This window comes from Hypanus sabinus, unplaced genomic scaffold (genome assembly GCF_030144855.1).
Source record: "Hypanus sabinus isolate sHypSab1 unplaced genomic scaffold, sHypSab1.hap1 scaffold_116, whole genome shotgun sequence".
NCBI lineage: Eukaryota > Metazoa > Chordata > Chondrichthyes > Myliobatiformes > Dasyatidae > Hypanus > Hypanus sabinus.
The window spans coordinates 448,709-473,166 of NW_026779218.1; the positions used below are offsets into that span (position 1 = coordinate 448,709).

The 24,458-nt window shown below is 45.0% G+C and overlaps 1 long non-coding RNA gene across 1 annotated transcript; it reads right to left on the minus strand.

Annotated features, from left to right (window-relative positions):
• Window positions 1-2,387: 2,387 nt before the first annotated feature.
• On the minus strand, window positions 2,388-22,200 carry LOC132386439 (uncharacterized). The gene is made up of 4 exons (XR_009509536.1): window positions 22,149-22,200; window positions 16,196-16,231; window positions 13,813-13,845; window positions 2,388-3,122 (listed from the first exon to the last, which is right to left on the minus strand). It is a non-coding gene; the product is annotated as an uncharacterized LOC132386439 (long non-coding RNA).
• Window positions 22,201-24,458: the final 2,258 nt, after the last annotated feature.

Genomic DNA, 24,458 nt, shown 5'->3' on the forward strand with positions numbered 1-24,458 from the left:
TCCACCGGAAACCACACGCCGTCTCTTCCCTGGACCCCCGCAGATCGGACTTTTCAAACTCCTGTGACCCCACCATAGTCACCTCCAAGCTCCCACTTCTCCTGTTACTGAACAAGTTTCCGAGCTTTCACACTGACTTGACCCGTTCTCTCCGTGAACACTCATTTACCTCATTTATTGTAGGAAGCGTGGTGAAGAGGACTGCGGTGTTGAAAGGGGATTAAAACGCCAGAGCAGCAGAGTCGAGATTCCGTGGGTACTTAGAAACACCCGAATGGTGTGTTCCCTCCCAGGTGCAAGGGTCAAGTTTACTCAGGTAAAGTCTAGGGCATTGACGTGGAAGTGTAGGCAGTCAGATATCTTGATACATGTCAACACCAATAATCAAAGTAAGGAGGTCTGAAGAGAGTGTAGGATGATGTGAAAAAAGGCAGAACAGGACATCAACGATTGTTACCTCTGGAAACCTCCCTGAACCGTACGGAGGATGAGAAGAGAATAATTTGGCATGCTAATACGTGGCTGAGGAACTTCTGCGGGGCGCACGGATTCAGATTACTGGTCAGTGGGACCACTTCTTGGGAGAACACAGCCTCAAGTTCGAAGGAAGGAGACGAAAAGGAATTTATTCTACCAGAGTATGATGAAACTGTGGAAGTTATTGCCAAAGTCAGCTGTGCAGACGAGGAGCTTTGCTCAGGTTTGAATTCACATTTTCACAGAGAATGGTGGGGCTGCTTGGTGGGTTCGAGTGACATCCTCTGCTGAGACCTACTGTGAGTCTAGGAGCCCAGGCCGGACCGGGATATCGGTGTACTGAGGGTCACAGTCTATGTCTTACGACCGCGCCCCTCGCTGTGAGAACGGGCGGTGAAACTCCCAAAACAAAAACTCCGCCCTGAACCTTCAATGATCACCCGGCCGAACTTCCATCACTTCCTAGAAAATAATAAAAACAGCTGCAGACATCTCAGCCGAGTGCATCACGGGAAACAGCCTCTCTGGCATCGAACGCATCTTCGAAAATTGATGATTAGAAACGGGACATCTATCATTAAGGGTGTTCAATCCTGAACATACCCTCTTCTCATTGCCACCGTCAATGAGGAGTTGACAGAGTCTGAAGGACCACATCCCCAGATTCAGGGACAGTTTATTTCTCTCCAGCACCAGATTTCCTACTGGAGAATGCACCCCTCTGCACTACCTCACTATTTACCCTCTGTTTACGAACTACATATTTACCTTAAAACACTTATTTTAGGAAAACATTTCAGGAATTATTTTACTGAACTGCTGCCGGAAAACAATAAATTCCAGACATAGGACTGCGATACTAAGGCTCGTTCGGATTCTGATCTCCGCACATTCAGCCACATGCCACTCTCCGCAATATCCACCTCCAACTCCCCTCCATTACCCATCGTCAACTCCACGCCACTCTCCCCCTGACCCTTAGCTGATCGGTCTCTCCAAACGCCATCACCGCCATACCCACCTCCATCCATCCCACCGACAACCTCACGCCTCTTCCTCCCTGGACGCTCGCTAAACGTCTCTCAAAAGCCCCCAATGATCTCCAATCACTCCATAGTCACCACTATCACCCCCTCATCACACAACCTTTACTAATCACATTTCCGAGCATTCACCCTTAATTTTGACCCAACCCTTTTCTCTTCCCGAGCAGTCATTTATTTCCACCTCCCGCCCTTACTCTCAGCCTGCTTCTCCTTGTCCCGCAGTGAATGTTCGTCTCTCCACAATTAACATTAATGTCCCTGAGTCCCACGCACCCACCGGCCCCGTCCTCCATCCCTGGTGTTACTGTCTCTAAGTGAGACTGGTTCGGTGATTGACCCCGTGGTGATTTGCATCCTTGGGACTGGAAGAGAAGGAGTGTGAGAAAGCCTTCTGCCCCAGAATAGGGGAGACCCTGTCTGTCAACCGACTAATATTCAGCGAAACTCTGCCCAGCTCAGCCATCGCTACAGACCAGAATACTTGCACTGTAGGTGACATCATCATAGCAGGAATTTGTTTAGCCCATCGGCCTTTGAGAGAAATCCCGCTGGTGACATTCTCTGCGTTGGTGTGTCTATGCATTTCCCCACTCACACACTGCCACACCCCAAGCGGCTTCACCAGCAGCTGGCAGCTGCCTCAGAGTGACTAGGCGTTGGGAGGGAAGCGGGATGGGCTGCTTCAGGCCACTGCATTGTCTGCTCTGGGAGCAGGCGACTCTATGCACTCGGTAGAGCTTCACAGACCTTCCCAAATGTTTGCCGGTACCGAATACAGCGAGTTTCTGTCAAGAGACGGAGACCAGTTTAATGCAAACAGCGTCAGCTTTATTGAGTCATGCAGCTGGATGGAGTAACGGTTGTACTACGGCGGGGCAGCGATCAGCGGCATAGTGTACAGTCAGTTCCGATACCAGAGAAAGTGAACACCGGAAATCTTTAACCCTTTCCCATAATCAGAGCACAGGAGAATCAGTGTAGTTGCATAGACACAGAAGCAGATCACATCGAACACCCGCTGCCCGTTCTGCCCAGTGTGTGCACCGCTCCAGCGCCGACACGCGGGCGGTGAGACAGAAGTGACCTGTGGCCCCCATCTTCCCCAGTGCGTTCCCCGAAGAAACCCAAACATCCCTTAAAACCCCAAGCGTCAACCTGCGTGACTCGATGTTTTTAATGTATTCCGGATCTCACTCTTGCACCACCAATGCAAAAGACACCGGGGCAGGACACATCTGTCTGTTCCCGACATGGGCACAGTTTTCTCAGGACTGCTTCCCTTATCAACGCGGTGCGATGTTCCTGGGTCAGTGGAGGACCATGGTGGCCGGAAGTCCTCGAAATGGTCTCCTAATCTAGCCACATTGCGGTTACTGTGAGAGTGGGTTATGATCCGTCACGTGTTGTTTACAGGGTGCCGAGGCCAGGCTGGGTGAACAGGCCATTTCTGTGATTACTGAACAGCGGTATGGGAACAGATTGTTAGCAGAGAGCGTGCTGAAAGCGGTGATTGATACGAAGCAAGGCGGGCGATCCGGGGCTCGTCCTCACATGAGTGGGCAATCCATTTCGCCAGTGGCAACGAACCAGACCTCGTTACTGAAAGGTGAAACAGAGAGAGGTGAGGGGAAAGTTCCTCAGTGCAACCGCTGTCCCTTTATTGATGGGATTGTTTTGGTCAGCAGAGAACCGATCTCAGAAAGAGGCAGTGCTTGGCCGGGTGAGTGTGGAGAGCCGGCGGCACAGATGCGCTGGGCAACGCATTCCTACAGTTAGAGAGCATGGAATCTGCGATCAGACAGGGTTAAAATATCGCTAGGAAGGAGATTAACTACCCAGGTGTTTTCCACTTATATTGGGAACTGAAGGATTACGTGTGTCATGACAGGACAGATCAGGAATAACAGAGAAAATATGGGCCTGGTATCGGAGAGGTAGGAAAGGTCATTAGTGAATACTTTCTCTCAGTATTCACGAGTGAGAAAGACCTTGACAAATGTGTCAAACTAGAACAGGCTGATAAGCCTGAACAGGTCGACGTTTAGTAGGATGAGTGCACGCAGCATAAGCAATAAAATGGACGATCTGAAAATTCAGCTGCAGATGGGCAAATATGACGTTATGGCTATCTCTGAAATTGGCTAAGGGATGGCTGCCATCGGGATATACGGCATATCGGAAAGATAGGTTAGTATGCTGAGGGGGTTCTGTGGCTCTGTGTGTAAGAAATAATATTAAATAATTGTAAAGCGGTGACATAGGATTGGCAGGTGTAGAGTCTCCACGGGTTGAGTTAAGAAATGGCAAGGGTAAAAGATTCCAATGGCAGTTATATACAGGCCTCCAAACAGCAGCCGGGGTGTCGGTTCACAAATTACAGCAGGAGATGGAAGATCCGTGTCAGAAAGGCAATGCCATCATAATCATTGAAATATTAACATGGGAGCGGATTGAGAAAGCCAGGTCAGTACTGGTGGAAGATCCGTGTCAGAAAGGCAATTTCATGATAATCATTGGGAATATTAACATGGAAGCGTATTGAGAAAACCAGGTCAGTACTGGTGGACTCAAGAGAGAGAATTTGTAGAATGTTTAAGGGCTGATTTTCGTTAGAACGGCTTGCTATTGAACCCACTAGCGGATCGGCTGTGCTGGTTTGGGTGTTGTACAATGATCGGAAGAGGTAAGAGAGCTCAAGGTTAAGGAACACTGAGGAAACAGAGATCACATTATTATCAAGTTCGTGTTGATATTTGAGAGTGATAAGTAAAATCCAATGTGTCGGTATGTCAGTGGAATAAAGGAAATTACAATGGCATGGGTGGGAATCTGGCCGAAGTTGACTGGAAAGGGACATTTGCAGGAAAGAAAAATAATGATACATTTTCAAAGGGGAGAAGGACACTACCGTGGCTGACAAGTGAAGTCAAAACCGAAGGAAAAGCCAAAGAGGGGGCATAAATGGAAGCCACAGCTAGTGGGGAGATAGAACATTGATGAGCTTGTAAATACTTGCGGAAGTAAACAAAGAAGGTCATTTGGAACCAAAAGAGGAATTACAAGAGGATGCTGCTGACTAATATCAATGAAGATACTAAAAGCTGTTTTAAGTACATTATGGATAAAAGAGAGTCGAGGGTAGATTTCGGATTAATAGAAAATGACGCGGGATATATCACAATAAGAGATGCAGAGATGACAGAGGAACTGAAGGCGTGTTTTGCATTAGTGTTCACAGTGGAAGACGTCTGCAGTATACGGGACATTCAACAATGACAGGGAAGTGAAGAATGTGCAGTGAAAATTGCGAATGAGAAGGTACTCAGGACGTCTAATGATCGGAGTGTGGATACAGCTCCTGGAATGATGGATTGTACCCTTGATGTTCTGACGGAAGAAACTGGAGAGAATACGGAGGCGTTAACGATGATCTTTCAAGAAGCAATAGTTTCTGGCATGGTAGCAGATGACTGGAAAATTTCAAATGTTACTCCATTATGTAGTAAGTGTGGGAGGTAGCAGAAAGGAAACAACAGACCTGTTTGTCAGACATCAGTATTTGGGAAGTTGTTGGAATTGATGTAGGAGGTTAGATTACGGAGTACCTGGAGCACATGACAAGATAGGGTCAAATCAGCACGGTTTCCTGAAAGGAAGATTCTGCCTGTCAAACCTAGCACAATTCTTTGTGAAAATTACAAACAGGGTAGACAACGGAGATGCAGTAGACGTGCTTTACTTGGATTTTCAGAAGGACTTTGACAAGGTGCCGCACATGAGTCTGCTTAGCATGATAAGAGCCGATGGAATTATAGGGAATTTACCAGCCTGGGTGGAGAATTGCTGGTCGGCAGAGAACAGAGTGTGGGTATAAAGGGAATCTATTCTGGCTGGCTGCCGGTTACCAGTGGAGTTCCAGAGGTGTCGCTGTTGGAACCGGTCATTTGGACGATGCATGTCAATGACTTGAACTGAGGTACGAATGGGTTTGTGGCTGAATTTGCCGATGATGCAAATATAAGTAGAAGAGCGGGTAGTGTTGAGGAAACAGAGAGCCTGCAGAGAGACGTATGTAGTTTGGGGGAATGGGCAAATAATTTTCAAATGAAATACAATGTTGGAAAGTTTATGGTCTTGCACTTCGATGGAAGAAATAAACGGGCAGATTATTATTTAGATCGGGATAGAATTCAAAATGCAGAGATGCAAGGGAACTGGGAGTCCTTGTGCAGGATACCCTAAAGGTTAACCTCCAGTTTGAGTCCGATGATAAACAAGGAGAATGTTGTGTTGACATTCATTTATCGTGGTACAGAATCATAAAATCATAGAAAACCTAGAGCACAATACAGGTCCTTCGGCCCACAAAGCTCTGCCGAAGGTGTCCTTACCTTAGAGCCAACCAGGCTTGCCCATAGACTATTTTTGAAGCTCCATACATCTACCCAGGAGTTTCTTAAAAGACCCTACCGTTTCCATCTCCACCACCGCCGCCTGCAGCCTATTCCACACATTCACCACTCTTCCATGAAAACCGACCCCTGACATCTCCTCTGTAGCTACTTACAAGCACGCTAAAGCTATGCTCTCTCGTACTACCCGTTCCAACCCTGGGAATAATTCTCTGACTATCTACATGATCAATTTATCTCATTATCCTGTACACACCTAACTCGCCATCTCTCATCTTCTTTCGCTGCAAGGGGAAAACGCCGAGTTCACTCAGTCGACCCTCATAAGCCATACCCCCAATGAAGGGAATATCCTCGTAAATCTCCTCAGTGCCCTTTCTATGGTTTCCACGTCCTTCCTGTAGTGAGGCGACTGGAATTGAGCACTGTACTCCAAGTGGGGTCTCAACATGCTCCTACATAGTTGCAACATAACCTCTCTGCTCTTAAACTCAGTGCTGCGGTTGATGACGGCCAATACACTGCATGTCTTCTTAATCACAGTCAACCTGCGTAGCAGCATTGAGTGACATATGGACTTGGACCCTAAGATCCTTCTAATCCTTCATCCTGACACGAGTCTTACCGTTAATGTTATATTCTGCCACTATGTTTGACCTACCAACATTAGATTATCTGCGAAACCTCACACTTATCTGGATTGAACTCCATCTCCCAATTCTCAGCCCAGAATTGCATCCTATCAATATCCCGCTGTAAACTCTGAAAGCCCTGCACACTATCCACAACGCCCCAAACCTTCGTATCAACAGCAAATTTACTAACCCATTCCTCCACTTCCCCATCCACGTCATTTATACAAATCAGGAAGAGTAGAGGTCCCAGTACAGATCCCTAAAGCACACCACTGTTCACCGACCTCCATGCAGAATATGACCCCACTACAACCACAATTCGTCTTCTGTGGGAAGCCGGTCCTGGATCCCATGCCTGCTTATTTTCTCACTACATCCACTGCTCCAATGTGTTTAGTCACATCCTCAAAAAATTCAATCAGGCTCGTGAGACACAACCTCCCCTTGACAAAGCTATTCGGACTATTCCTAATGATATTACACCTCTCAAAATATTCATACATCCTGCCTGTCAGGATCTTCTCCATCAACCTACCAACAGCTGGGGTGAGACTCACTGGTCTATAATTTCCTGGACTTTCTCTACTCCCTTTCTTGAATAAAAGAACAACACACGCAAACCTCCAATCGTCCGGAACGTCTCCCGTCTCCATTGATAATGCGAAGTTCATCCCAAGAGGCGCATCAATCTCTTCTTTCGCTTATCACAGTAGCCTGGGGTTCAGAATTCTTCCGTACATTTCCCTGAGAACATCTGTCTCCAATTATGCTTCCATTTCCCTGCCTGAGAGCCTCGTATTTCCCCTTAGTTCAATTAGTCGTTTCCCTAACTTGTCAGTTCCTGTTCTTCTACAATGCTATGGTAAAGGAGATAGAATTGTGAACACTATCTCCAAAATGCTCTCCCACCGAGATAACTGACAACTGACCAGATTCATATCCCAATATCAGATCACGTACAGCCTCTCCTCTTGTAGGCTTATCTGCATAATGTGTCACGAACCCTTCCTCAACACACCAAGCAGACTCCATCCCTTCTAAATCCTTCACTCTGGGGAGATGCCAATCAATATTTGGGAAACTGCAATCTCTCACCATAACACCACTGCTATAATTGCACAGCACCTCACATAGAATATAAGAGCAGGGATGTGATTTTGAGGCTCTATAAGGAACGCGTGAGAATTTACTTGGAGTATTGTCTGCTGTTCTGGACTCATTATTTTAGAAAGGATATACTGACATTGGAGAAGGTGCAGAGAAGATTCACAAGAACGAATCCAGCAATGAAAGTGTTACCGTATGAGGAACATCTGGCAGCTCTGGGCTGTATTCACTGGAGTTCAGGAGAATGAGGTGGGATCTCATAGAAAAGTTTCGAACATTATAAGCCGCGCATAGATCAGATATGGCAAGTTATATGCCATGGTAAGGGAACCTAGGAAAATATGGCATAATTTCAGGATTGAAGGACCTCCTTTTGGAATTAACATACCGGCAATTTACTTCAGTCAGAGGGTGATATATCTGTGCAATTTGTTGCCACAAGCGGCTGTGGAGGCCAAGTCATTGGGTGTATTTAAGGCAGAGATAGATAGATTCTGGATTTGCCAGGACATCAAAGGGGATGGGGTAAAATCAGGGGAGAGGGGATGACTGGGAGAATTGGATCAGCTTATGATTGAATGGCGTAGCAGGCTCGATGTGCCGAATCTCTCTTATATATTCTGGTCTCATGAGCTGAATTCATTCTAAAACTTGAGGGCAGTTAATCCCTGGTGCCGAAGGAGATGTACTCCAGATTTCTACGGGAAGCACGTGAAGGATATTGCGCGCTTTTGGCGATGGACTTTGCGTTCCGACTACCCTCTTCAGTCGTACCGGGGGATAGTAAGCTGCAAATGTTTTCCGTTTTTTCAAATAATCTAATGATACACGATAATGTATCATAATGATACGAGAATGATACAGCAGTAAAGTCCCTCACGAGAGACTCATCCAGAAAGTTATAAGGCATGGGATAAGTGGAACCTTGGCTGCTTGGATTAAAAAATTGCTTAAAGGATGAAAGCAGAAGGTAGTTGTGGAAGGAAAGTATTCTGCCTGGAGGTCGGTGACTAGTGGAGTGCCTGAGCGATTAGCCCTGGGATCCATACTATTTGTGATTTTTATAAATGAACTGGAAATAGAGGCGGAAGGATGGGTGAGTAAGTTTACGGATGACAAAAAGATTGGAAGGGTTGTGTTTGGAACTGTAGGTTGTAGAAGTTTACAAGAGGATATAGACAGGCTGCAGAGTTCGGTAGAAAAATGGCAGGTAGATGGTGATGAGCTAACGGACAAATCAGCCATTATCTTATTAAATGGTGGGGCAGGCTTGATGTGCCGGATGGCCTAATCCTGTTCCTATTTCTTATGTTCTTATGTTTATTTCAAGAGGACTCGAATTAAACGTTACATAATGCATGCAGGCTGTTAGGAAGTTTCTTGATTGGTGAGGGAGCTAACGGTTTTTGTGCGAAGGAAAGAGATTGGGGTTGAGGAACGAATCACCTAAGAAAGAAAGCAGGAAGAGCTCGATGGAACGAATAGTCCAATTCCGCTCCTCTATCCTGTGGCTCAGTAGTCTTATTCCATGCATTTTGACCATCGGTCCTTCACACAAAGCCTTACAAAAGTGCCTTTCGAAGCTATCGACCGTGTTATGTTCATTAAAAATCTTTGATACCTCGTTAAAAAATGAAAACCATCTAATGAAATGAGAATGAAAGGCCTCTTCCTCACACATTCACCCAAGGCACCTTTAGAAATAAACCGCCTGCAGGCAAGATGGGCGTTGCAGAGACTTTCGCTATGCAGGTGAACACATCACAAAGTTGACACCAACTAACTGGACACAGATACACTGTACAGATACACAGATACACAGTAGGCGCTGCCTACTCACTCCGAGAATGGACGAGGTCCGATCTGCTCTCCAGGGCGCTCAGTGAGTATTCCACCCCGACCCCCGTGACACTATGTGCTCCTTCCCGCTCTGTAACCGTGAAACAACGGCTTCGTAGGACATGACCGATGTGTGATTTCATTACCGAAAGGGGCGTGGTGATGACCAGAGCGGGAATATGGTGAAAAATACAAAACTAGATTGGACGGGAGGTAGAGAAGGGGGGAGTGGTATTCCTGGTCAGGGATAGTATCACGGCTACAGAAAGGGAGGACATTGCAGTAGGATTGTCCCAGAGTCCGTCAAGGTGGAAGTCAGAAATAGGAAGGGTGCTGGCAGTAGTCTCTCGGCCCCCAAATAGCCCTCGGGACACCGAGGAGCAGATTAGCAGGCAGAGTTTAGAATGGTGCAGGAAATGCAGGGTGGTAGTTATGGGTAATTTCAACTTCCCTCATATTGACTGGCACCTCCTGAATGCAAGGGAGATAGATGGGGATGAATTTGTCAGGTGTGTTCAAGAAGGATTCCTGACACAGTATGTGGACTGGCCGACGAGAGGAGAAGCTATACAGGATCTAGCTCTGGGTAATGAACCTTGTCAGGTGACAGGACTCTTGGTGTGGGAGCATTTTGGTAAGAGTGACCACAACTCCCTTAGCTTCAGCATATCTATGGAAAGGGATAAAATCAGACGAAATGTAAAAGTGCTTAACGGGGGAAGGGCTAGCTTTGAAAGAAGGAGGCAGGAACTAGCGAGAGTAAGTTGGAAGTAGATTTTCAAATGGGAAAGCACAGAAGTAATGTGGGAGAAGTTTAGTGACAACTTGAGCTGGGGTCAGGATAGATTTGTCCCACTGAGGCAAGGAAAAAATAATAGGAAAAGGGAGCCGTTGCTGACGAAACATGTGAGGCAACTCGTCAAGAGGGAAAAAGAAGCATATGTTAGATATAAGAATCAGGAAGTAGCAGGGGCTCATGGGAAACATAGGGTAGCCAGGAAGGAGCTAAAGAAACGACTTAGGGGAGCTCGAAGGGGGCATGAGAAGGCCTTGGCATGTCGGATTAAGGAGAAACCAAGGCGCTCTATGCGTATCTGAAAGATAGAAGGATGACGCGAACGAAGGTGGGACCGCTAAAGGATAAAAGAGGGCAACATGTGCCTTGAGGGGGAGGATGTTGGGGAGGTCCTAAATGAATACTTTGCTTCAGTATTCACAAGTGAAAAGTATCTTGATCAGGATGAGGTCGAAGTAGAGCGGGCTTGTGTGTTGGACAGTGTGGAGATTAGGAAAGAAGTGCTGGATCTTCTTAAAAATCATTAATATTGATAAATCGTCAGGGCCGGATATGATTCACCCCTGCTTGTTGTGGGAATTGAGAGGAGAGATCGCAGGAACATTAGAGAAGATCTTTGAATCCTCTATGGCTGCAGGGGAAGTGCCGGAGGACTGGAGAATGGCAATTGTAGCTAACTTGTTTAAAAAAGGTAATAGGGAGAATCCTGGCAACTATAGACCGGTGAGTCTTACGTGGGTTGTATGCAAACTACTGGAAAGGATTCGTAAGGTTAGGATCTACGAGCATTTGGAGAGGCACAGTCTACTCACATGGCTTTGTGAAGGGAAGATCGTACCTTACGAGCCTGATTGAGGTTTTTGAAGAGGTGACAATATAAATTGATAAGTGCAGGCAGTGGATGTGGTCTACATTGACTTTAGCAAAGCACTTGACAAGGTCCCTCATGAGAGACTATTCCAAAAAGTCATGAGGCATGGGATACGTGGAACCTTGGCTGTTTGGATAAAAAAAAGGCTTTAAGGAAGAAAACAGAAGATAGTTGTGGAAGGAAAGTATTCTGCCTGGAGGTCGGTGACTAGTGGAGTGCCGCAGGGATCTGTCCTGGGACCTCTGCTATTTGTGATTATTATAAAGGTCCAGGATGCAGAGGCGGATGGATGGGTGAGTAAGTTTGCGGATGACAGGAAGATTGGAGGAGTTTAGGATGGAGCTGTAGGTTGTCGAAGGCTACGAGAGGATATAGACAGGCTGCAGAGTTGGGCAGAAAAATGGCATATGGAGTTCAATCCGGATAACTGTGAGATGATGCATTTTGGAAGGACAAACCAGAAGACTGTGTACAGGATTAATAATCAGTTACCTAAGAGCGTGGATCTTCAAAGGGATTTTGGGGTTCAAATCCATACATCCCTCAAGTTCGCTGCACAGGTTGATAGGGTAGTTTAGAAGGCCTATGGGATGCTAGACTTCATTAACAAGGGGATTGTTCAAAAGTAGAGAGGTCACGTTGTAACTCTCAAATTTCTTTTGAGACCGCCCTTAGAGTATTGTGTTCAATTCTTATCACCTCATTATAGGAAGGATGTGGAAGCGATGGAGAGAGTGCAGAGGAGATTTGCCAGGATTTTGCCTGGTTTGGAGAACAAGTCATATGAAGCAAGCTTATAAGAGATAGGACTTTTCACTTTGGAGCATAGAAGAATGACCGGGGACTTGATAGAAGTCTACAAGGTTTAGAGAGGCATAAATAGGGTGGATAGTCAGTACCTGTTTCCCAGGGGACCAATAGCATACACTAGAGTGCATTGGTACAAAATTAAGGGAGTGATGTTTCGGGGAGACATCGGGGGTAAGTTTTCTACACAGTGGGTTGTGAGTTCCTGCAATGACTCGCCAGGGACGGTGGTGGAGTCTAAAATATTAGAGGTATTTAAAAGCCTTTTGGGCAGGCAATGGAATAAAGAAAAAATAAAGAGTTATGGGGAAGTGTGGGGGGGGGGTTAGTACTTTTTTAAGGAATATGTCGTTCGGCACCATGAAGGGCTGAAGGGTCGGTACTGTGCTATAGTTTTCTATGGTTCTAAAGGTTATATCATTGTGTCCAAACTGCTGCAGTAGATATGTACGCATTTGAAGTAATATAGTCTGAATAGAGATAGTCAGCATGGTCTTGCCAAGTGCAGGTCCTGTCTCAAGAATGTGATTAAATTCGTTCGGGTGCTGCGAACCAGGTTGCAGGTTTATACGATGATGGTGGATACATACATTTTATCAAGAGGTTTGATAAGATTCCTCATTGTTGTCCCATTCAGAAAGTCATGTGACAGGGAATCCAGAGAATCTTGTCTGTGTAGGTAGGGAACTGCCTTGCCCAAGACAGAGTGTGGTAGCAGTTGGAGATTATTCCACCTGGAGTTCAGTGAGATTCTGTGTTCCGTAGAGATCTAATCTGAGACTCCTGGTCTTTCTGAATTTTACAAATTATTTTGATGAGGAAATGAATAGACATAGATATCAGGCAAAATATGGATGCTAATGGATAATGTTGTGGGTTGTCGCAAGTTACAGTTGAGCATTGATGGATGCAGAGCTGGGTTGAGAAATGGCTAGTTAAGTTGAGTATGGGGAAGAGAGAAGAATTGCACTTTGAAAGGTCGAATTAGAATGCAGAATGCATGGATTATGACAGGCTAATTGAAAATATTGAGGAGAAGAAGATCTTTTAGCCTTCAATTAATCTTTAATGTTTCCGCGCCATTTAATAGGGTAGTTAAGGATGTGTATGAATGGTTTGGGATAAATCGGCCGGGGAGTAAGTTCAGTAGCCACGAGGTACTGTTGCAGCTCTATAAAACTCTGGTTAAACCACATTTTGAATTTTGTACTACACTGTAGAGTGGAAAAAATTGACAAAGGGTGGGGATTTTAAAGCGATTTAGGGCTATGTATAGGGGCAGCCAGCGGTGCATTATTACCCTTAGTGGTGAGTGTGTGAAACGGAATAGCAATGGTGGTGGTCTAAACACACACATTTGGGTCATTTCAGAGACTGTCTTAGCACACGGATAACGGAGAAATAGACGGCTCTGTAGGAGAGCAAGTTTAGAGTCGGTAAAACATCACGGACCAAAGGGCCATCAAAAAGCGTTCCTGTTGAATGTTTTCTTATCTATGTACGTGATAAACTAGGATGGCCCGCACAGTTTATAATAGGGAAGATCATGCCTGGGCAACGTTTCAGGAGCTCAAGGTAGGGACAGGGGTGACTGACCACACCAGGTTCGTGGACTCATTAAAGAGCGAAAGGAAGCTGTTAAAAACCGTTCCTTCCCTTGAAGGAGCAGAGTGAGGAGAAATTTGTTTCTCTTTCTCGCCGCCGTAGCGCTCCCCACCCCACCCCACCCCCCACCGCCCAGACCGTGTATGAGCCCAGCCCTGGTACTGTAAAGTCTCTGATTCATCAACAAGCACAATCACGGACACAACATGCCACTTACCCTGCCGGCATCGAGCTGAAGTCATACGATACCCTGATGGAGATGGTGGAAAAATAAGAAAAAGTAATTAATGGCCCGAAAGTTAACAATCCACAATCCACATCTCACTCACACTCAACACTGATCCCTTCCTGATGTGCTCAGAGGCAGCACCGGGACACGTTGGATCTCCGGATTTAACATCAAGTTCAACTCTTCAACGGAACTCCTTTCCTTAGTTTACTCCAAACCAGAGAACCCTGCTGCAGTTCACTGTGGGCGCTGGCCCAGCTTACCTCCCTTCTCACATACACATACGATGCAGCAGTTACACCGTTTCACGCTTCGGAGGAGCAACTTGAAGAGAGATGCTTCCGGAATAGGTAGCGTGCGATCACAATGATTGGTTTGCACTACAGGGTCTGCAATAGCTGCTAGAATATCAATGAACAGCCAGGTAATGAACGCAACACCTGTGTAAAATTAAAGTTTTGATCTCATTGGAAATTTCAACTTCCCCAATACAAAAATGTACATTCTCAATGCAAGGCGAGTAGATGGGGAGAATATATTAATTGAATGCTTTATTCAATGAATATGTGCACCGTCCAACGAGAGGAGGTGCCCGACTGAAAAAGCAAACATGAGTAAAGCTCCTTAAATTCGGATCAAACGGAGCAATTCAGGAGTCTAACGAAGCCAGTAATGTACGGAAAAAAAGAATGAGGAAAACCAAGAGGGGACATGAGAGGTCCCTGGCAAGCAGGATTAGGATGTGTTTAATTAAGCAACGTTCTATGCAAATGTCAGGATCAAATGAATAACTATGGACAGTGTATGATTATTGAATTTTTGGCAGTGCGCGAGGCTAGGTTTGCTTTAGTGCGGAAAATGTGAGTGACGTATTCACTGAGTATTTTGTTTCCGTATTTATCTAGGTAAAAGACATGGAGGAGCAGCAGATCGGTGCTCAGTGTATAAATACGTTAGGTGTTTTGAACAAAATTAGGAGAAAGTCCTCGGGCCTCGGAATGAATTTTCAGGTGAATAAGTCCCCAGGTCATGATGGGAGTTCCATAGGTTTGTGAGGGAAGCAAGAGACAGGATTGCACGATCCTTGGAAAAATATCCTCTCTAGCCACATGCGAGATGCCAGAAGACAGGCGAATGGCTAAAGTTTTACATCTTCATGAAAAGCGAAAAAAGGGAAATCCTGGAAACTACTTACCAGTGAGTCTCAGGTTAGTTCCATTCCAGTGAGATATTAATTATTGAATGGCCTTATTGAACCTGTAGTTTTAATTAGTGAAACACAGCAAGGATCTGTACTGGGACCTCTTCTGTTTGTGGTGTGAATAAATAACCGGGATGTAGATGTCGACAGGTGTGTTAGTAGGTTTGTTGATGATATCCAGAATTGATGGAGTTGTGGATAGTGTAGAAGGACTTGCAGAGCATCCAGAGCAACGTAGATCAGTTGCAGATATAATCAAAAAAATTGTAGAAGCAGTTCAACCCAGATAAATGTGGGATGTTGCACATTGGTAGGGAAAATGCAAGGAAAAAGTACACTCCAAGAGCAAAGACCCTTAACTGTGTTGAGTTCAGAGAGACCTTGGTGTCCAAGTTTAGAGCTCGTCGGTAACAGGTACACAGGTCGATAAAGCGATTAAGGATGTTTAAGCAATGTTCGCTTTTATTAGTTGAGGAATTAGTATAGTTGCGAGTAGGTTATATTGCAAGTTTATAAATATCCGGTTCGGCTGCATCTAGATATTGCATACAGTTTTAGTCTTGCTACCATGGAAAGGATTTTGAGGCTTCGGGCAGGGTGCAGAAGAGGATTACCAGGATGCTGCCTGGTTCAGAGGCCATGTGCTAACTTGAGAGATACAACAACTTTTGTTGCTTTCTTTGGAGCGGAGGGGGCTGAGTAGAAATTATGAGAGCCATAGATGGAATTCACAGTATCTTTTTCCCAGGGCAGAAATATCTAATATCAGAAGTTGTAGGTTGAGAGGGGTTAGGTTCGAGGGTGATGTGAGGGGTAACTTTTTAACCCAGAAATTGGTGAATCCTTGGACTGTACGGTCTGGTGAGGTGGTAGAGGCAAATAAATCAGAGGTTTGAAGTGACGCTTAGATATGAAGCTCCATGATTGTGAGTAACGTGGAAGATTATGGAGATTGTGTAAGTTGGAGGGATTTGGTTTAGGATAGGTTTTATTCACTCTTCATTTCGGCACCATATTGTTGGCCGAGAGGCCTGTTGCAATACTGAACTCTTCTCTGTTCTATGTTCTATCTCTGCCACCCTTCCAGCAGCATGAAAGCACACCCGATGTTGCGACGCCTTTGGTTCATTTAACTCCTCCTTACAGACGCAGCTTTCGCATTCCACTTACCCGCCAATGGAGACTTCTGCTCCCCAGAAGGTTCGCCTATTTGAAAGACGTGAAGAAGTTAACACAAATGGTTCAGTGAAAAACGCTCAGAGATAAAGTGCAGTGTTCACTCAGCCTTCTCTCAGTGCACGGTGCGGGTTGAGGTGCTGCCTTTAAATGGGACGGTACAGAAGGTCCATATTTTATGGAGACTCAGCAATAAATAGAGGCTTAGGGAATGCGGGAATTGTCCGGCCGAGCGCATTGTAAATATTTTCGTACAACTGTACGTATATTACTATTACGCATTCTTTATTTACATAATTCATTAGGGGTCATATATAGGAGGTGCATAAATGGCATACGTGATATGTAAGTGCCTCACTAATAGAAAACTAAGTAGACAAGTTACCCGTACACCTCCGCATTTCATTTGATTATTTTCTAGAGTTAGTAAACATAACAGCACTGGATAGGAAGGCATCAATGTTGTGGGCAGAGAAGGGTAGTGTTACCCTGGGTAGATCTTCTGATTCTCATAAAAAAGGACAAAAGTGTGAGCTCAATTCCGTGTTGCATCTGCAGGGAGTGGAAGTGTTGGCTTGAATGATTAGGGGACACCACAGCTGCGCAATATGTGCAGTCCAGAGGGGCCACAACATATCCAAAAAGACCACAGTATTACGTAAGAAAACAATCGTTAGGCCCCAGGAATATTGGGTAAATTGAAAATTATGATGAAGAGGTTGGAATGGAGAACAGGGAAAATTATTATGGAGTGAAATGTGTACTCAGCAGCTGCTTTCATTCAACAAGACGCCAGTAATATGCTCGAAATGCACGGGATATCGGAATCAAAGCGAGTATTACGGCCATCACAAAAGAACAGTTGGTGGGAAGATTGAACAGTCTGGAAGTGAGGAAATTACCTGGGTCAGGCTTCAGGAAGGCACAGCGGAATACATCGTCGAGGCATTGTTAGGAAAAGTATCAGAAGATTATAAATGATGAATGTGACTCTGCGCTTTTGACCAGGGGAGCAGGGAAGACGGCAGTCGCTTCGTGGGCAGTTATCCGACCTTGGCTACGCTGAGCTGTTTGAGAGTACTTCAAGTCTCACTTGAGGAAGTGAGAGCGCTGCGCTGGTTCCGCCGGGATCTACTCCATGTGATATTTATAAAAGATTTAGATGAGTAGGTGGAACGGTGAGTTGGGACACTTGATAATGGTACAACGGTTGGTTCGTGGATAGTGCCCACGAAGACCCGGCAGGACATCTGAAAATTTTGACAAACTTCTATAAGTGTGTATTTAGAGTATCTCAACTGGCTGCATTACACCTTGCTGTGTATAGACTGATGCCCTTGAACGGAATATCATTGAAAACGTAGTGGACACCAGCCAGTTCATCACGAATATTACCCCACCTTCAACCGCGGAAAACTTCTGGATGGAGGCTGACGCAGAAATTCAGCATCCATCATCGAGGATCCCTGCAAGTCTGCTCATGCTGTATTCCCGCTGCTGTTCTCAGAATCTATGGACACTCCCAATGACTCTGTATCCGATAATCTCCATATCCATATTTTTTGCTTACTCAGCTGTTATTATACCGATTTCTTATTTTCCATTTTGGCTTTCCTCGTGTTGTTCATTCCGTTCAGTGGTCGCTTATCTGTCTGTTGGCTGTAACATTACGAGAAGATTAGAAGAGCACAGGGCCGTAAGGTACAGGCGTAGAATGCGCCCATTTGGTCCATTGAGTCTGTTGCATCATTTTATCACAGCTGATCCATTTTGGGTTCCCTTTCGGCCACTATCTCCTGTCTTCTCACGTATCCCTTCAGGTCCTGACTAATCAGCATTCAGTGTTGCTGTGTCTGAAATATACTAAATAACTCGGCACAACAGCTGCCTGTGGCAACTAAGTCCACAGATTTACTCTTTCTAAAGGACACCCCTCTATACTACTGTTTCTTCTTGTCTTAGATTCCGGCACAATTGGACGTAAACCTTCAAATGATCTCTATCGAAAAGCTTTCAACCTTCCATGGGTTTGAATTCGGACACCCTTCCTCTTCTGACCTCCAGTGAGTAGAGGACGAGAGCAATCAGATGTTTCCCAGTGGCCACAAATTTTAATTCCACGTCCCATTCTCATTCTGATATGTCTATCCATGGGCTCCTCTACTGTCAAGATGAAGCCACACTCAGGTTGGAGGAACAACTCCTTATATACCGGCTGAGTAACCTCCAACATGATGGCATGAACATTGACTACTCCAACTTCCGTTAATGCCCTCCTCCCCTTCTTACCCCATCCCTGGCATATTTAGTTGTTTCTTTTTCTCTCTCTTTCTGTCTCTCTCTGTCCATCAATTTGCTTGTTCTCCATCTCCCTCTGGTGCACCACTCCTCCTTTCTTTCTTTCTTCCGAGGCCTCCGTTCCATGATCGTTTTCCTTCTCCAGCTCTGTACCACTTTCGCCAATCACCTTTCCATCTCTCAGCTTTTCCCCACCCCCTCCGGTCTTTTCCTTTCATTTCGCATTTTCCCTTCCTCCCACCGCTTTCAAATCTCTTTGTAACTTTCCTTTCAGCTAGTCCTGACGAAGGGTCTCGGCCCGAAACGTCGACAGTGCTTCTCCTTTTAGATGCTGCCTGGCCTGCTGTGTTCCACCGGCATTTTGTGTGTGTTGTTTGAATTTCCAGCATCTGCAGATTTCCTCCTGTTTGCTTTTTACATGACAGTCCTTCCAATCCAGGACATATTTTCCTCAACCTCCTTTGAATTCTCGAAATTGTCAGCACATACATCCTTAGAAGAAAGGCCCGAAACTGAGTACAAACTCCAAGTGAGTCCTCTTCAATGTTTTAGAAATCCTCAATATTACGTCCTTGCTTTCTTCTATGCTATTTCTCTTGAAATAGTTACTGACATTGTACTTTCCTTCCGCACCTGCGATTCGGCAAGGAAACTTGACTTTATATTCTTGCTCAAGGACACCCGAAATCCTTTACACCTCAGATCTTTGATTTTGTTTCTGCTGTTGGAAAGTATCCTACCTATTTATTTCTTCTGCCAAGTTACTTAACCATCAACTTCCTGACAAGTATTCTATCTGTCACTTGTTTGTGCATTCGTTTCATCTGTCTAAGTCTTTACTTAGTCCATTAATCTCCTCTAAACTGTCTGAAAGTCTACATATTTTGTATCATCTGCAAACTTGGCCACAAAGGTATCAGTTTATTATCCAATTCATGACACGAAACTTTAAAAGAAGCTCTCCAAGCACTGATCCGTGAGGACCAACCATAGTCATTGGCAGACAAACAAAAAAGGTTCCCTTTATTCGCACAATTTGCCTTCTGCCTATCCATGCTAGTATATTTTCTGTAATACCATCGGCACTTCAGTTGTTAAGCAGTCTCACGAGCGGTACCTTTTTGAAGGCATACTAAAAGTCCATGTATTTATCATCCCCCTCTGGCTATGTTGCTTCTTATTTTCTCAAAAAAAAAACAAACAAAATAAAACAACAGATTTTCAAACAGGAGGTTCCCTTGAGGATATCTTGCTGATCAGGAGCTATTTTATCATGGGCCTGCAAGTTCGCCGAACTACATCCTTACCAACCGCTGATGTCGGGTTAACCTGTCTATAATTTATTTAAATGTACGCCTCTCTCTTCTTGAGGAGTTACGTGTCATTTGCAATTTGCCATTCCACCGCAAGCATGTCTGAGGATTTATTTCGGAACCAGGACAATTAGTGCCTCCACAATCTCTTCAGTTCCTCTTCAGAAACCTAGAATGTATGCCATCCCGAACAGCTGACATCCGCATTACAACTTTCCAAGAAATTTCTTCTTTGAAATGGCAACTTCTCACTTTTCTGCCCGCTGTGACTCTCTACCCCCGAAGCTTTACACAGTAACGTGTGATGCAAAATACTTGTTCAGTTAGTCCGCCTTTGCCCTGTCCCCCATTACTAAGTCTGCAGCTTTGTTTCCAAAAGTCCGATATCCACACCAGTCACTCTTGTACACAGTATGCATCTGAGTAAACCTTTGACATCGTATTTAATATTATTGGGTAGTTCGTCTTCGCGTTCCAAATTTTCCTTTTCAATTAGTACTTATTTCTCCTCTGCTGGTTTTTAAATGTTTCCCTGTCTTCTAATTTCCCATTAATGTTTGCTCTACGATAAGACCTCGTTTTGAATTTTGTGTTGCTTTTGACGCCTCTTGACAGACATGGATGTGACTCATTTACTTTACAATGCTTCTCCCTCTGAAGGGTGTATATAACACACGCCTTTTTTTTTCGGAAAATCGGAAATTCGGAATTTTTTTTTCGGAAATGCCAGCCATTGCAGCTCTGCCTTGAAAGCTGCCGGTGCAGTTTTCCATTTAATTTTAGCCAACTCCTCTCTCATGCCACTGCAATTTCATTTCCTTCATGGTAATGATGACACATATCACTCTAGCTTCCCCGTCTCAAATGTCAGTGTGAATACATCTTAACGTAACTGGGAAGAAAATAACTTTTGGTAACGTGCATTATATTCTTGGCTAGTATGCCACCCAAATTCATCTCTTCCCTTTTCATCACTTTTAGTTGCCTTTTGCTGGATATTTTAAAAACAGCGGAATCATCCAATGTACCGCTCACTTTTGCTACCTTGTATGTCCTTTCCTTTTTGTAATGCAATCCTTACCGCCATTTGTCAGCCACGGTTGATTAGCCGTGCAACTTGATAACATTTTCCTCTGCGGTCCACATCTGTCCTGTGCCTTGGAAAATTAAAACCAGAAACATCATCTCTGATTTCCCGTCAAGTCAGCTAATATCTTCCTCCAATTCACCTCAGTAAGCTCCTTTCTCATGGGCCTTTATATCCCCTTAATTCATTGCGATACTGATTCATGTGAGTTACACTGGTCCCTCTCAAATTGTAGTATAAATTCAATTATATTATGAGCACTCTCTCCTGAAGTTTGTTTTTTTTCCCTACCTTAATCTCCCTCATAAGGCCTGGTTTATTACACAACAACTAATCTAATATTGCCTTTCCCCGAGTAACCTACAGCTGCTTAAAAATGCCATCTCTTAGGCGATCGACAAATACCCTTCGTTGCTATCCCACAACAACCTTTTGCACCAATCACCTTACATGTTAAAGACCCTCATTTACACTTCTAATACTCATTTTCTAGCTCATTTTGCATTCTCAATACACGGCTAATATTTTGATTTCCGTAAATGCATCCCAAACAGCTTTTGTTTATACTCTTTCGGTTTCATAACTCCGCCTACAAAGATTCAACGGTCCAGGACTCTTTGCAACCTCTTTCTAAAGATGCATTACCAACCGATACAAACAGATCCATAACACGGCCTAATACTCCCTGGTTGTCCTTTCAACACAGAGTATATCTTTTGATGTTCATCTCCCAGCTATTGTGTTCTTTCAGCCACGACCAATCCCAAATTTCGGCACAAGTTCATCCACGTTATTCTGAATGGCACGCGCATTTAAATGCAGCACCTTCCGTCCTGCATTCTTCGCCCTTTGGAACTTTGCCTCAGTGCCTGAATTTAACTCTTTGTTATGTCTGCATTTGTACCAACCATTGACATCTCCTTCCTTACGTTAATGCTACAAACAGCATCTACATATAAACCCGTGTGCGCATCCTCAGCAAGACATCCTGTTTCCCGTTCCACAGCCATCTTAGTTTACACAACTTCCAACGGCTCTGGTAAATCTGAGAAAGTCAATTGTTTTCTCTAGATTCTCAGAAATGCTTCAACAAGTTGCCGCCCATGAAGAAGCTCAGGGAGCAAAGTGCGCTTGGTGTTACTGAAGCGCACCCGACCTTATCCGTCAGTTTGAGCAGCCACCCGATACAGCGGAACTGTGGCTTGATTGATCGCCCCGCCCAGAGTCACAGAGTCCGATTTCAACTTACTCGCCACTGGTAAGGGCTCCCGCAGACGTGCGTATGCTACGTTTTCTGAGCCTGTGGGGAAACATAGAAATGATTATATCTCCGTGATCTGGAATCCGTAATCCGCTTCCCCTGTCATCAAACCATCCCCTTTTGGCCATTTCCCGGTCCTGCTACCCACGGCAACCTGCATTTCTGATTCGCTGCCAAATTTTTCCAGCATGTCTGCCTGAAAAGGGATCCGTTTGAAGCATGCGAAGTAAACAGAGGACGAGAGGACCTGACAACCGGACGGGATGCTCAGCGAGGCACAACTGCGACGGACAGTGAGCAGAGGGGGGAGCCGAGAGTGGGGCCAGAGCTCGGGTAAGTTATTAAGCAGGGCGGCAGGCTGAGTACATGAGCTGGGTTGAAGGGCTGTCTGTGGATGACCATGCAAAACCTCGGCAGCGTTCTTTGTTCACAGGAGACAGTAGCTGTGTGATTGTCAAGTAACGTAACGGGAATGCACAGCAAGGACAGAGTTCACCTGTGTCAGTTTCCCCACAGTATAACCATATAACAATCACAGCACGAAAACAGGCCATCTCGGCCCTTCTCGTCAATGCCGACGCTTACACTCACCTAGACCTACTGGCCCGCACTCAGCCCATAACCCTCCATCCCTTTCCTATCCATAATCCGATCCAATTTTGCTTTAAATGACAATACCGAACCTGCCTCTACCACTTCTACTGGAAGCTCATCCCACACAGCTACCACTCTCTGAGTAAAGAAATTCCCCCTCGTGTTACCCGTAAACCTTTGCCCCCTAACTCTCACCTTATGTCCTCTTGTTTGTATCTCCCCTGCTCTCAATGGAAAGAGCCTATCTACGTCAACTCGATCTATCCCCCTCATTATTGTAAGTACCTCTATCAAGCCCCTCTCAACATCTAACGCTCAGAAGAATAAATACGTAACTTTTTCAACCTTTCCCTGTAACTTAGGTGCTGAAACCAAGTAACATTCTAGAAAATCTTCTCTGTACTCTCTCTATTTTGTTGATATATTTCCTGTAATTCGGTGACCAGAACTGTAACACAATAATAAGAAGAGGACAGCCAAACACGACAGGCACACGGTCACCGGGTCTCTGGCACTAAGGGTTTTGCAGTGGCTCAGAAGAGCAGATTGGTGAAGCTGACTGCAGTGTGATAGAAGACTCCACAGTCAGAGGAACAGAGACGAGATTCTGTGGGCACTATTGCGATATCCGGATGATAAGTTATCTGTCCATTCGCGGGTAAGTGATGTCTCAGTTAGGGTCCAAGAGAGAAACGATGTCTTAAGAGTAGATAAGCACAAATGGCTTATTAAGACGAATAGACAGAATGGAGAGGCAGCGCCTCTTCCCCAGGGCACCATTGCTCAATACAATAGGACATGGCTTCAAGGTAAGGGGAGGGAAGTTCAAGGGGGATATTAGAGGAAGGTATTTTACTCAGAGAGTGGTTGGTGCGTGGAGTGAACTGCCTGAGTGAGTTGTGGAGGCAGATACACTAGTCAAATTTAAGAGACTACCAGACAGGTATATTGAGGAGTTTAAGATGGAGGGTTATAGGGGAGGCATGGTTTAAATTTCGGCACAACATTGTGGTCCGAAGAACCTGAACAGTGCTGTATCGTTCTATGTTTCTATGGCATAAAGAGACACAATAACGAAGTCCTGCAGAGAGAGTTTAGGGGGGCTCGATAGAAAGTTGACAAACTGGACCTACAGGACAGTATCCTCTCGATTGCTGTACCACATGGACAAGCCGAACCAGGGGTGCGTGAAAAGTGCTGGCTGATGAGCAGGATTTTCGAGATCTTGAATATAGAGATTCGCGGTATATTTTCTGAATTTATGGAGCGATCGATCAATAAGCAAGTATACATAAACAGAAATAACTTTCAGACAGGAACGCAAGTAAGTTTAAAACAATATGCAGACTTTTGAGCAAGTTTTCTTCGAATTGGCCATTCGATGTCGTAGTGCATTAAAAGAGCTGTTTTTTTATGCAACCCTCGCTTCGCCTAGCGGCGTAATATAATGGGTGATAAACCCCGGCCCGGGAAAACGTAAGGAATCACGTTTGGGTGGATGCTGTGCGATGGGTGCCCTGTTACAGAACAGTGCCCGAAATAACAAACAGTGCACAATATGCCATTAAACGATTGAGCTTTATAACTGTTAGTTTGACTATCTGGTTAGTAGAGAAACGAAATAAAGGAAAAATAAACAATCTTATTAGACTGTCAGTGCGCAAAGTTGAAGCTCAGTCACAGGCCGATCGTTTAACATTAACT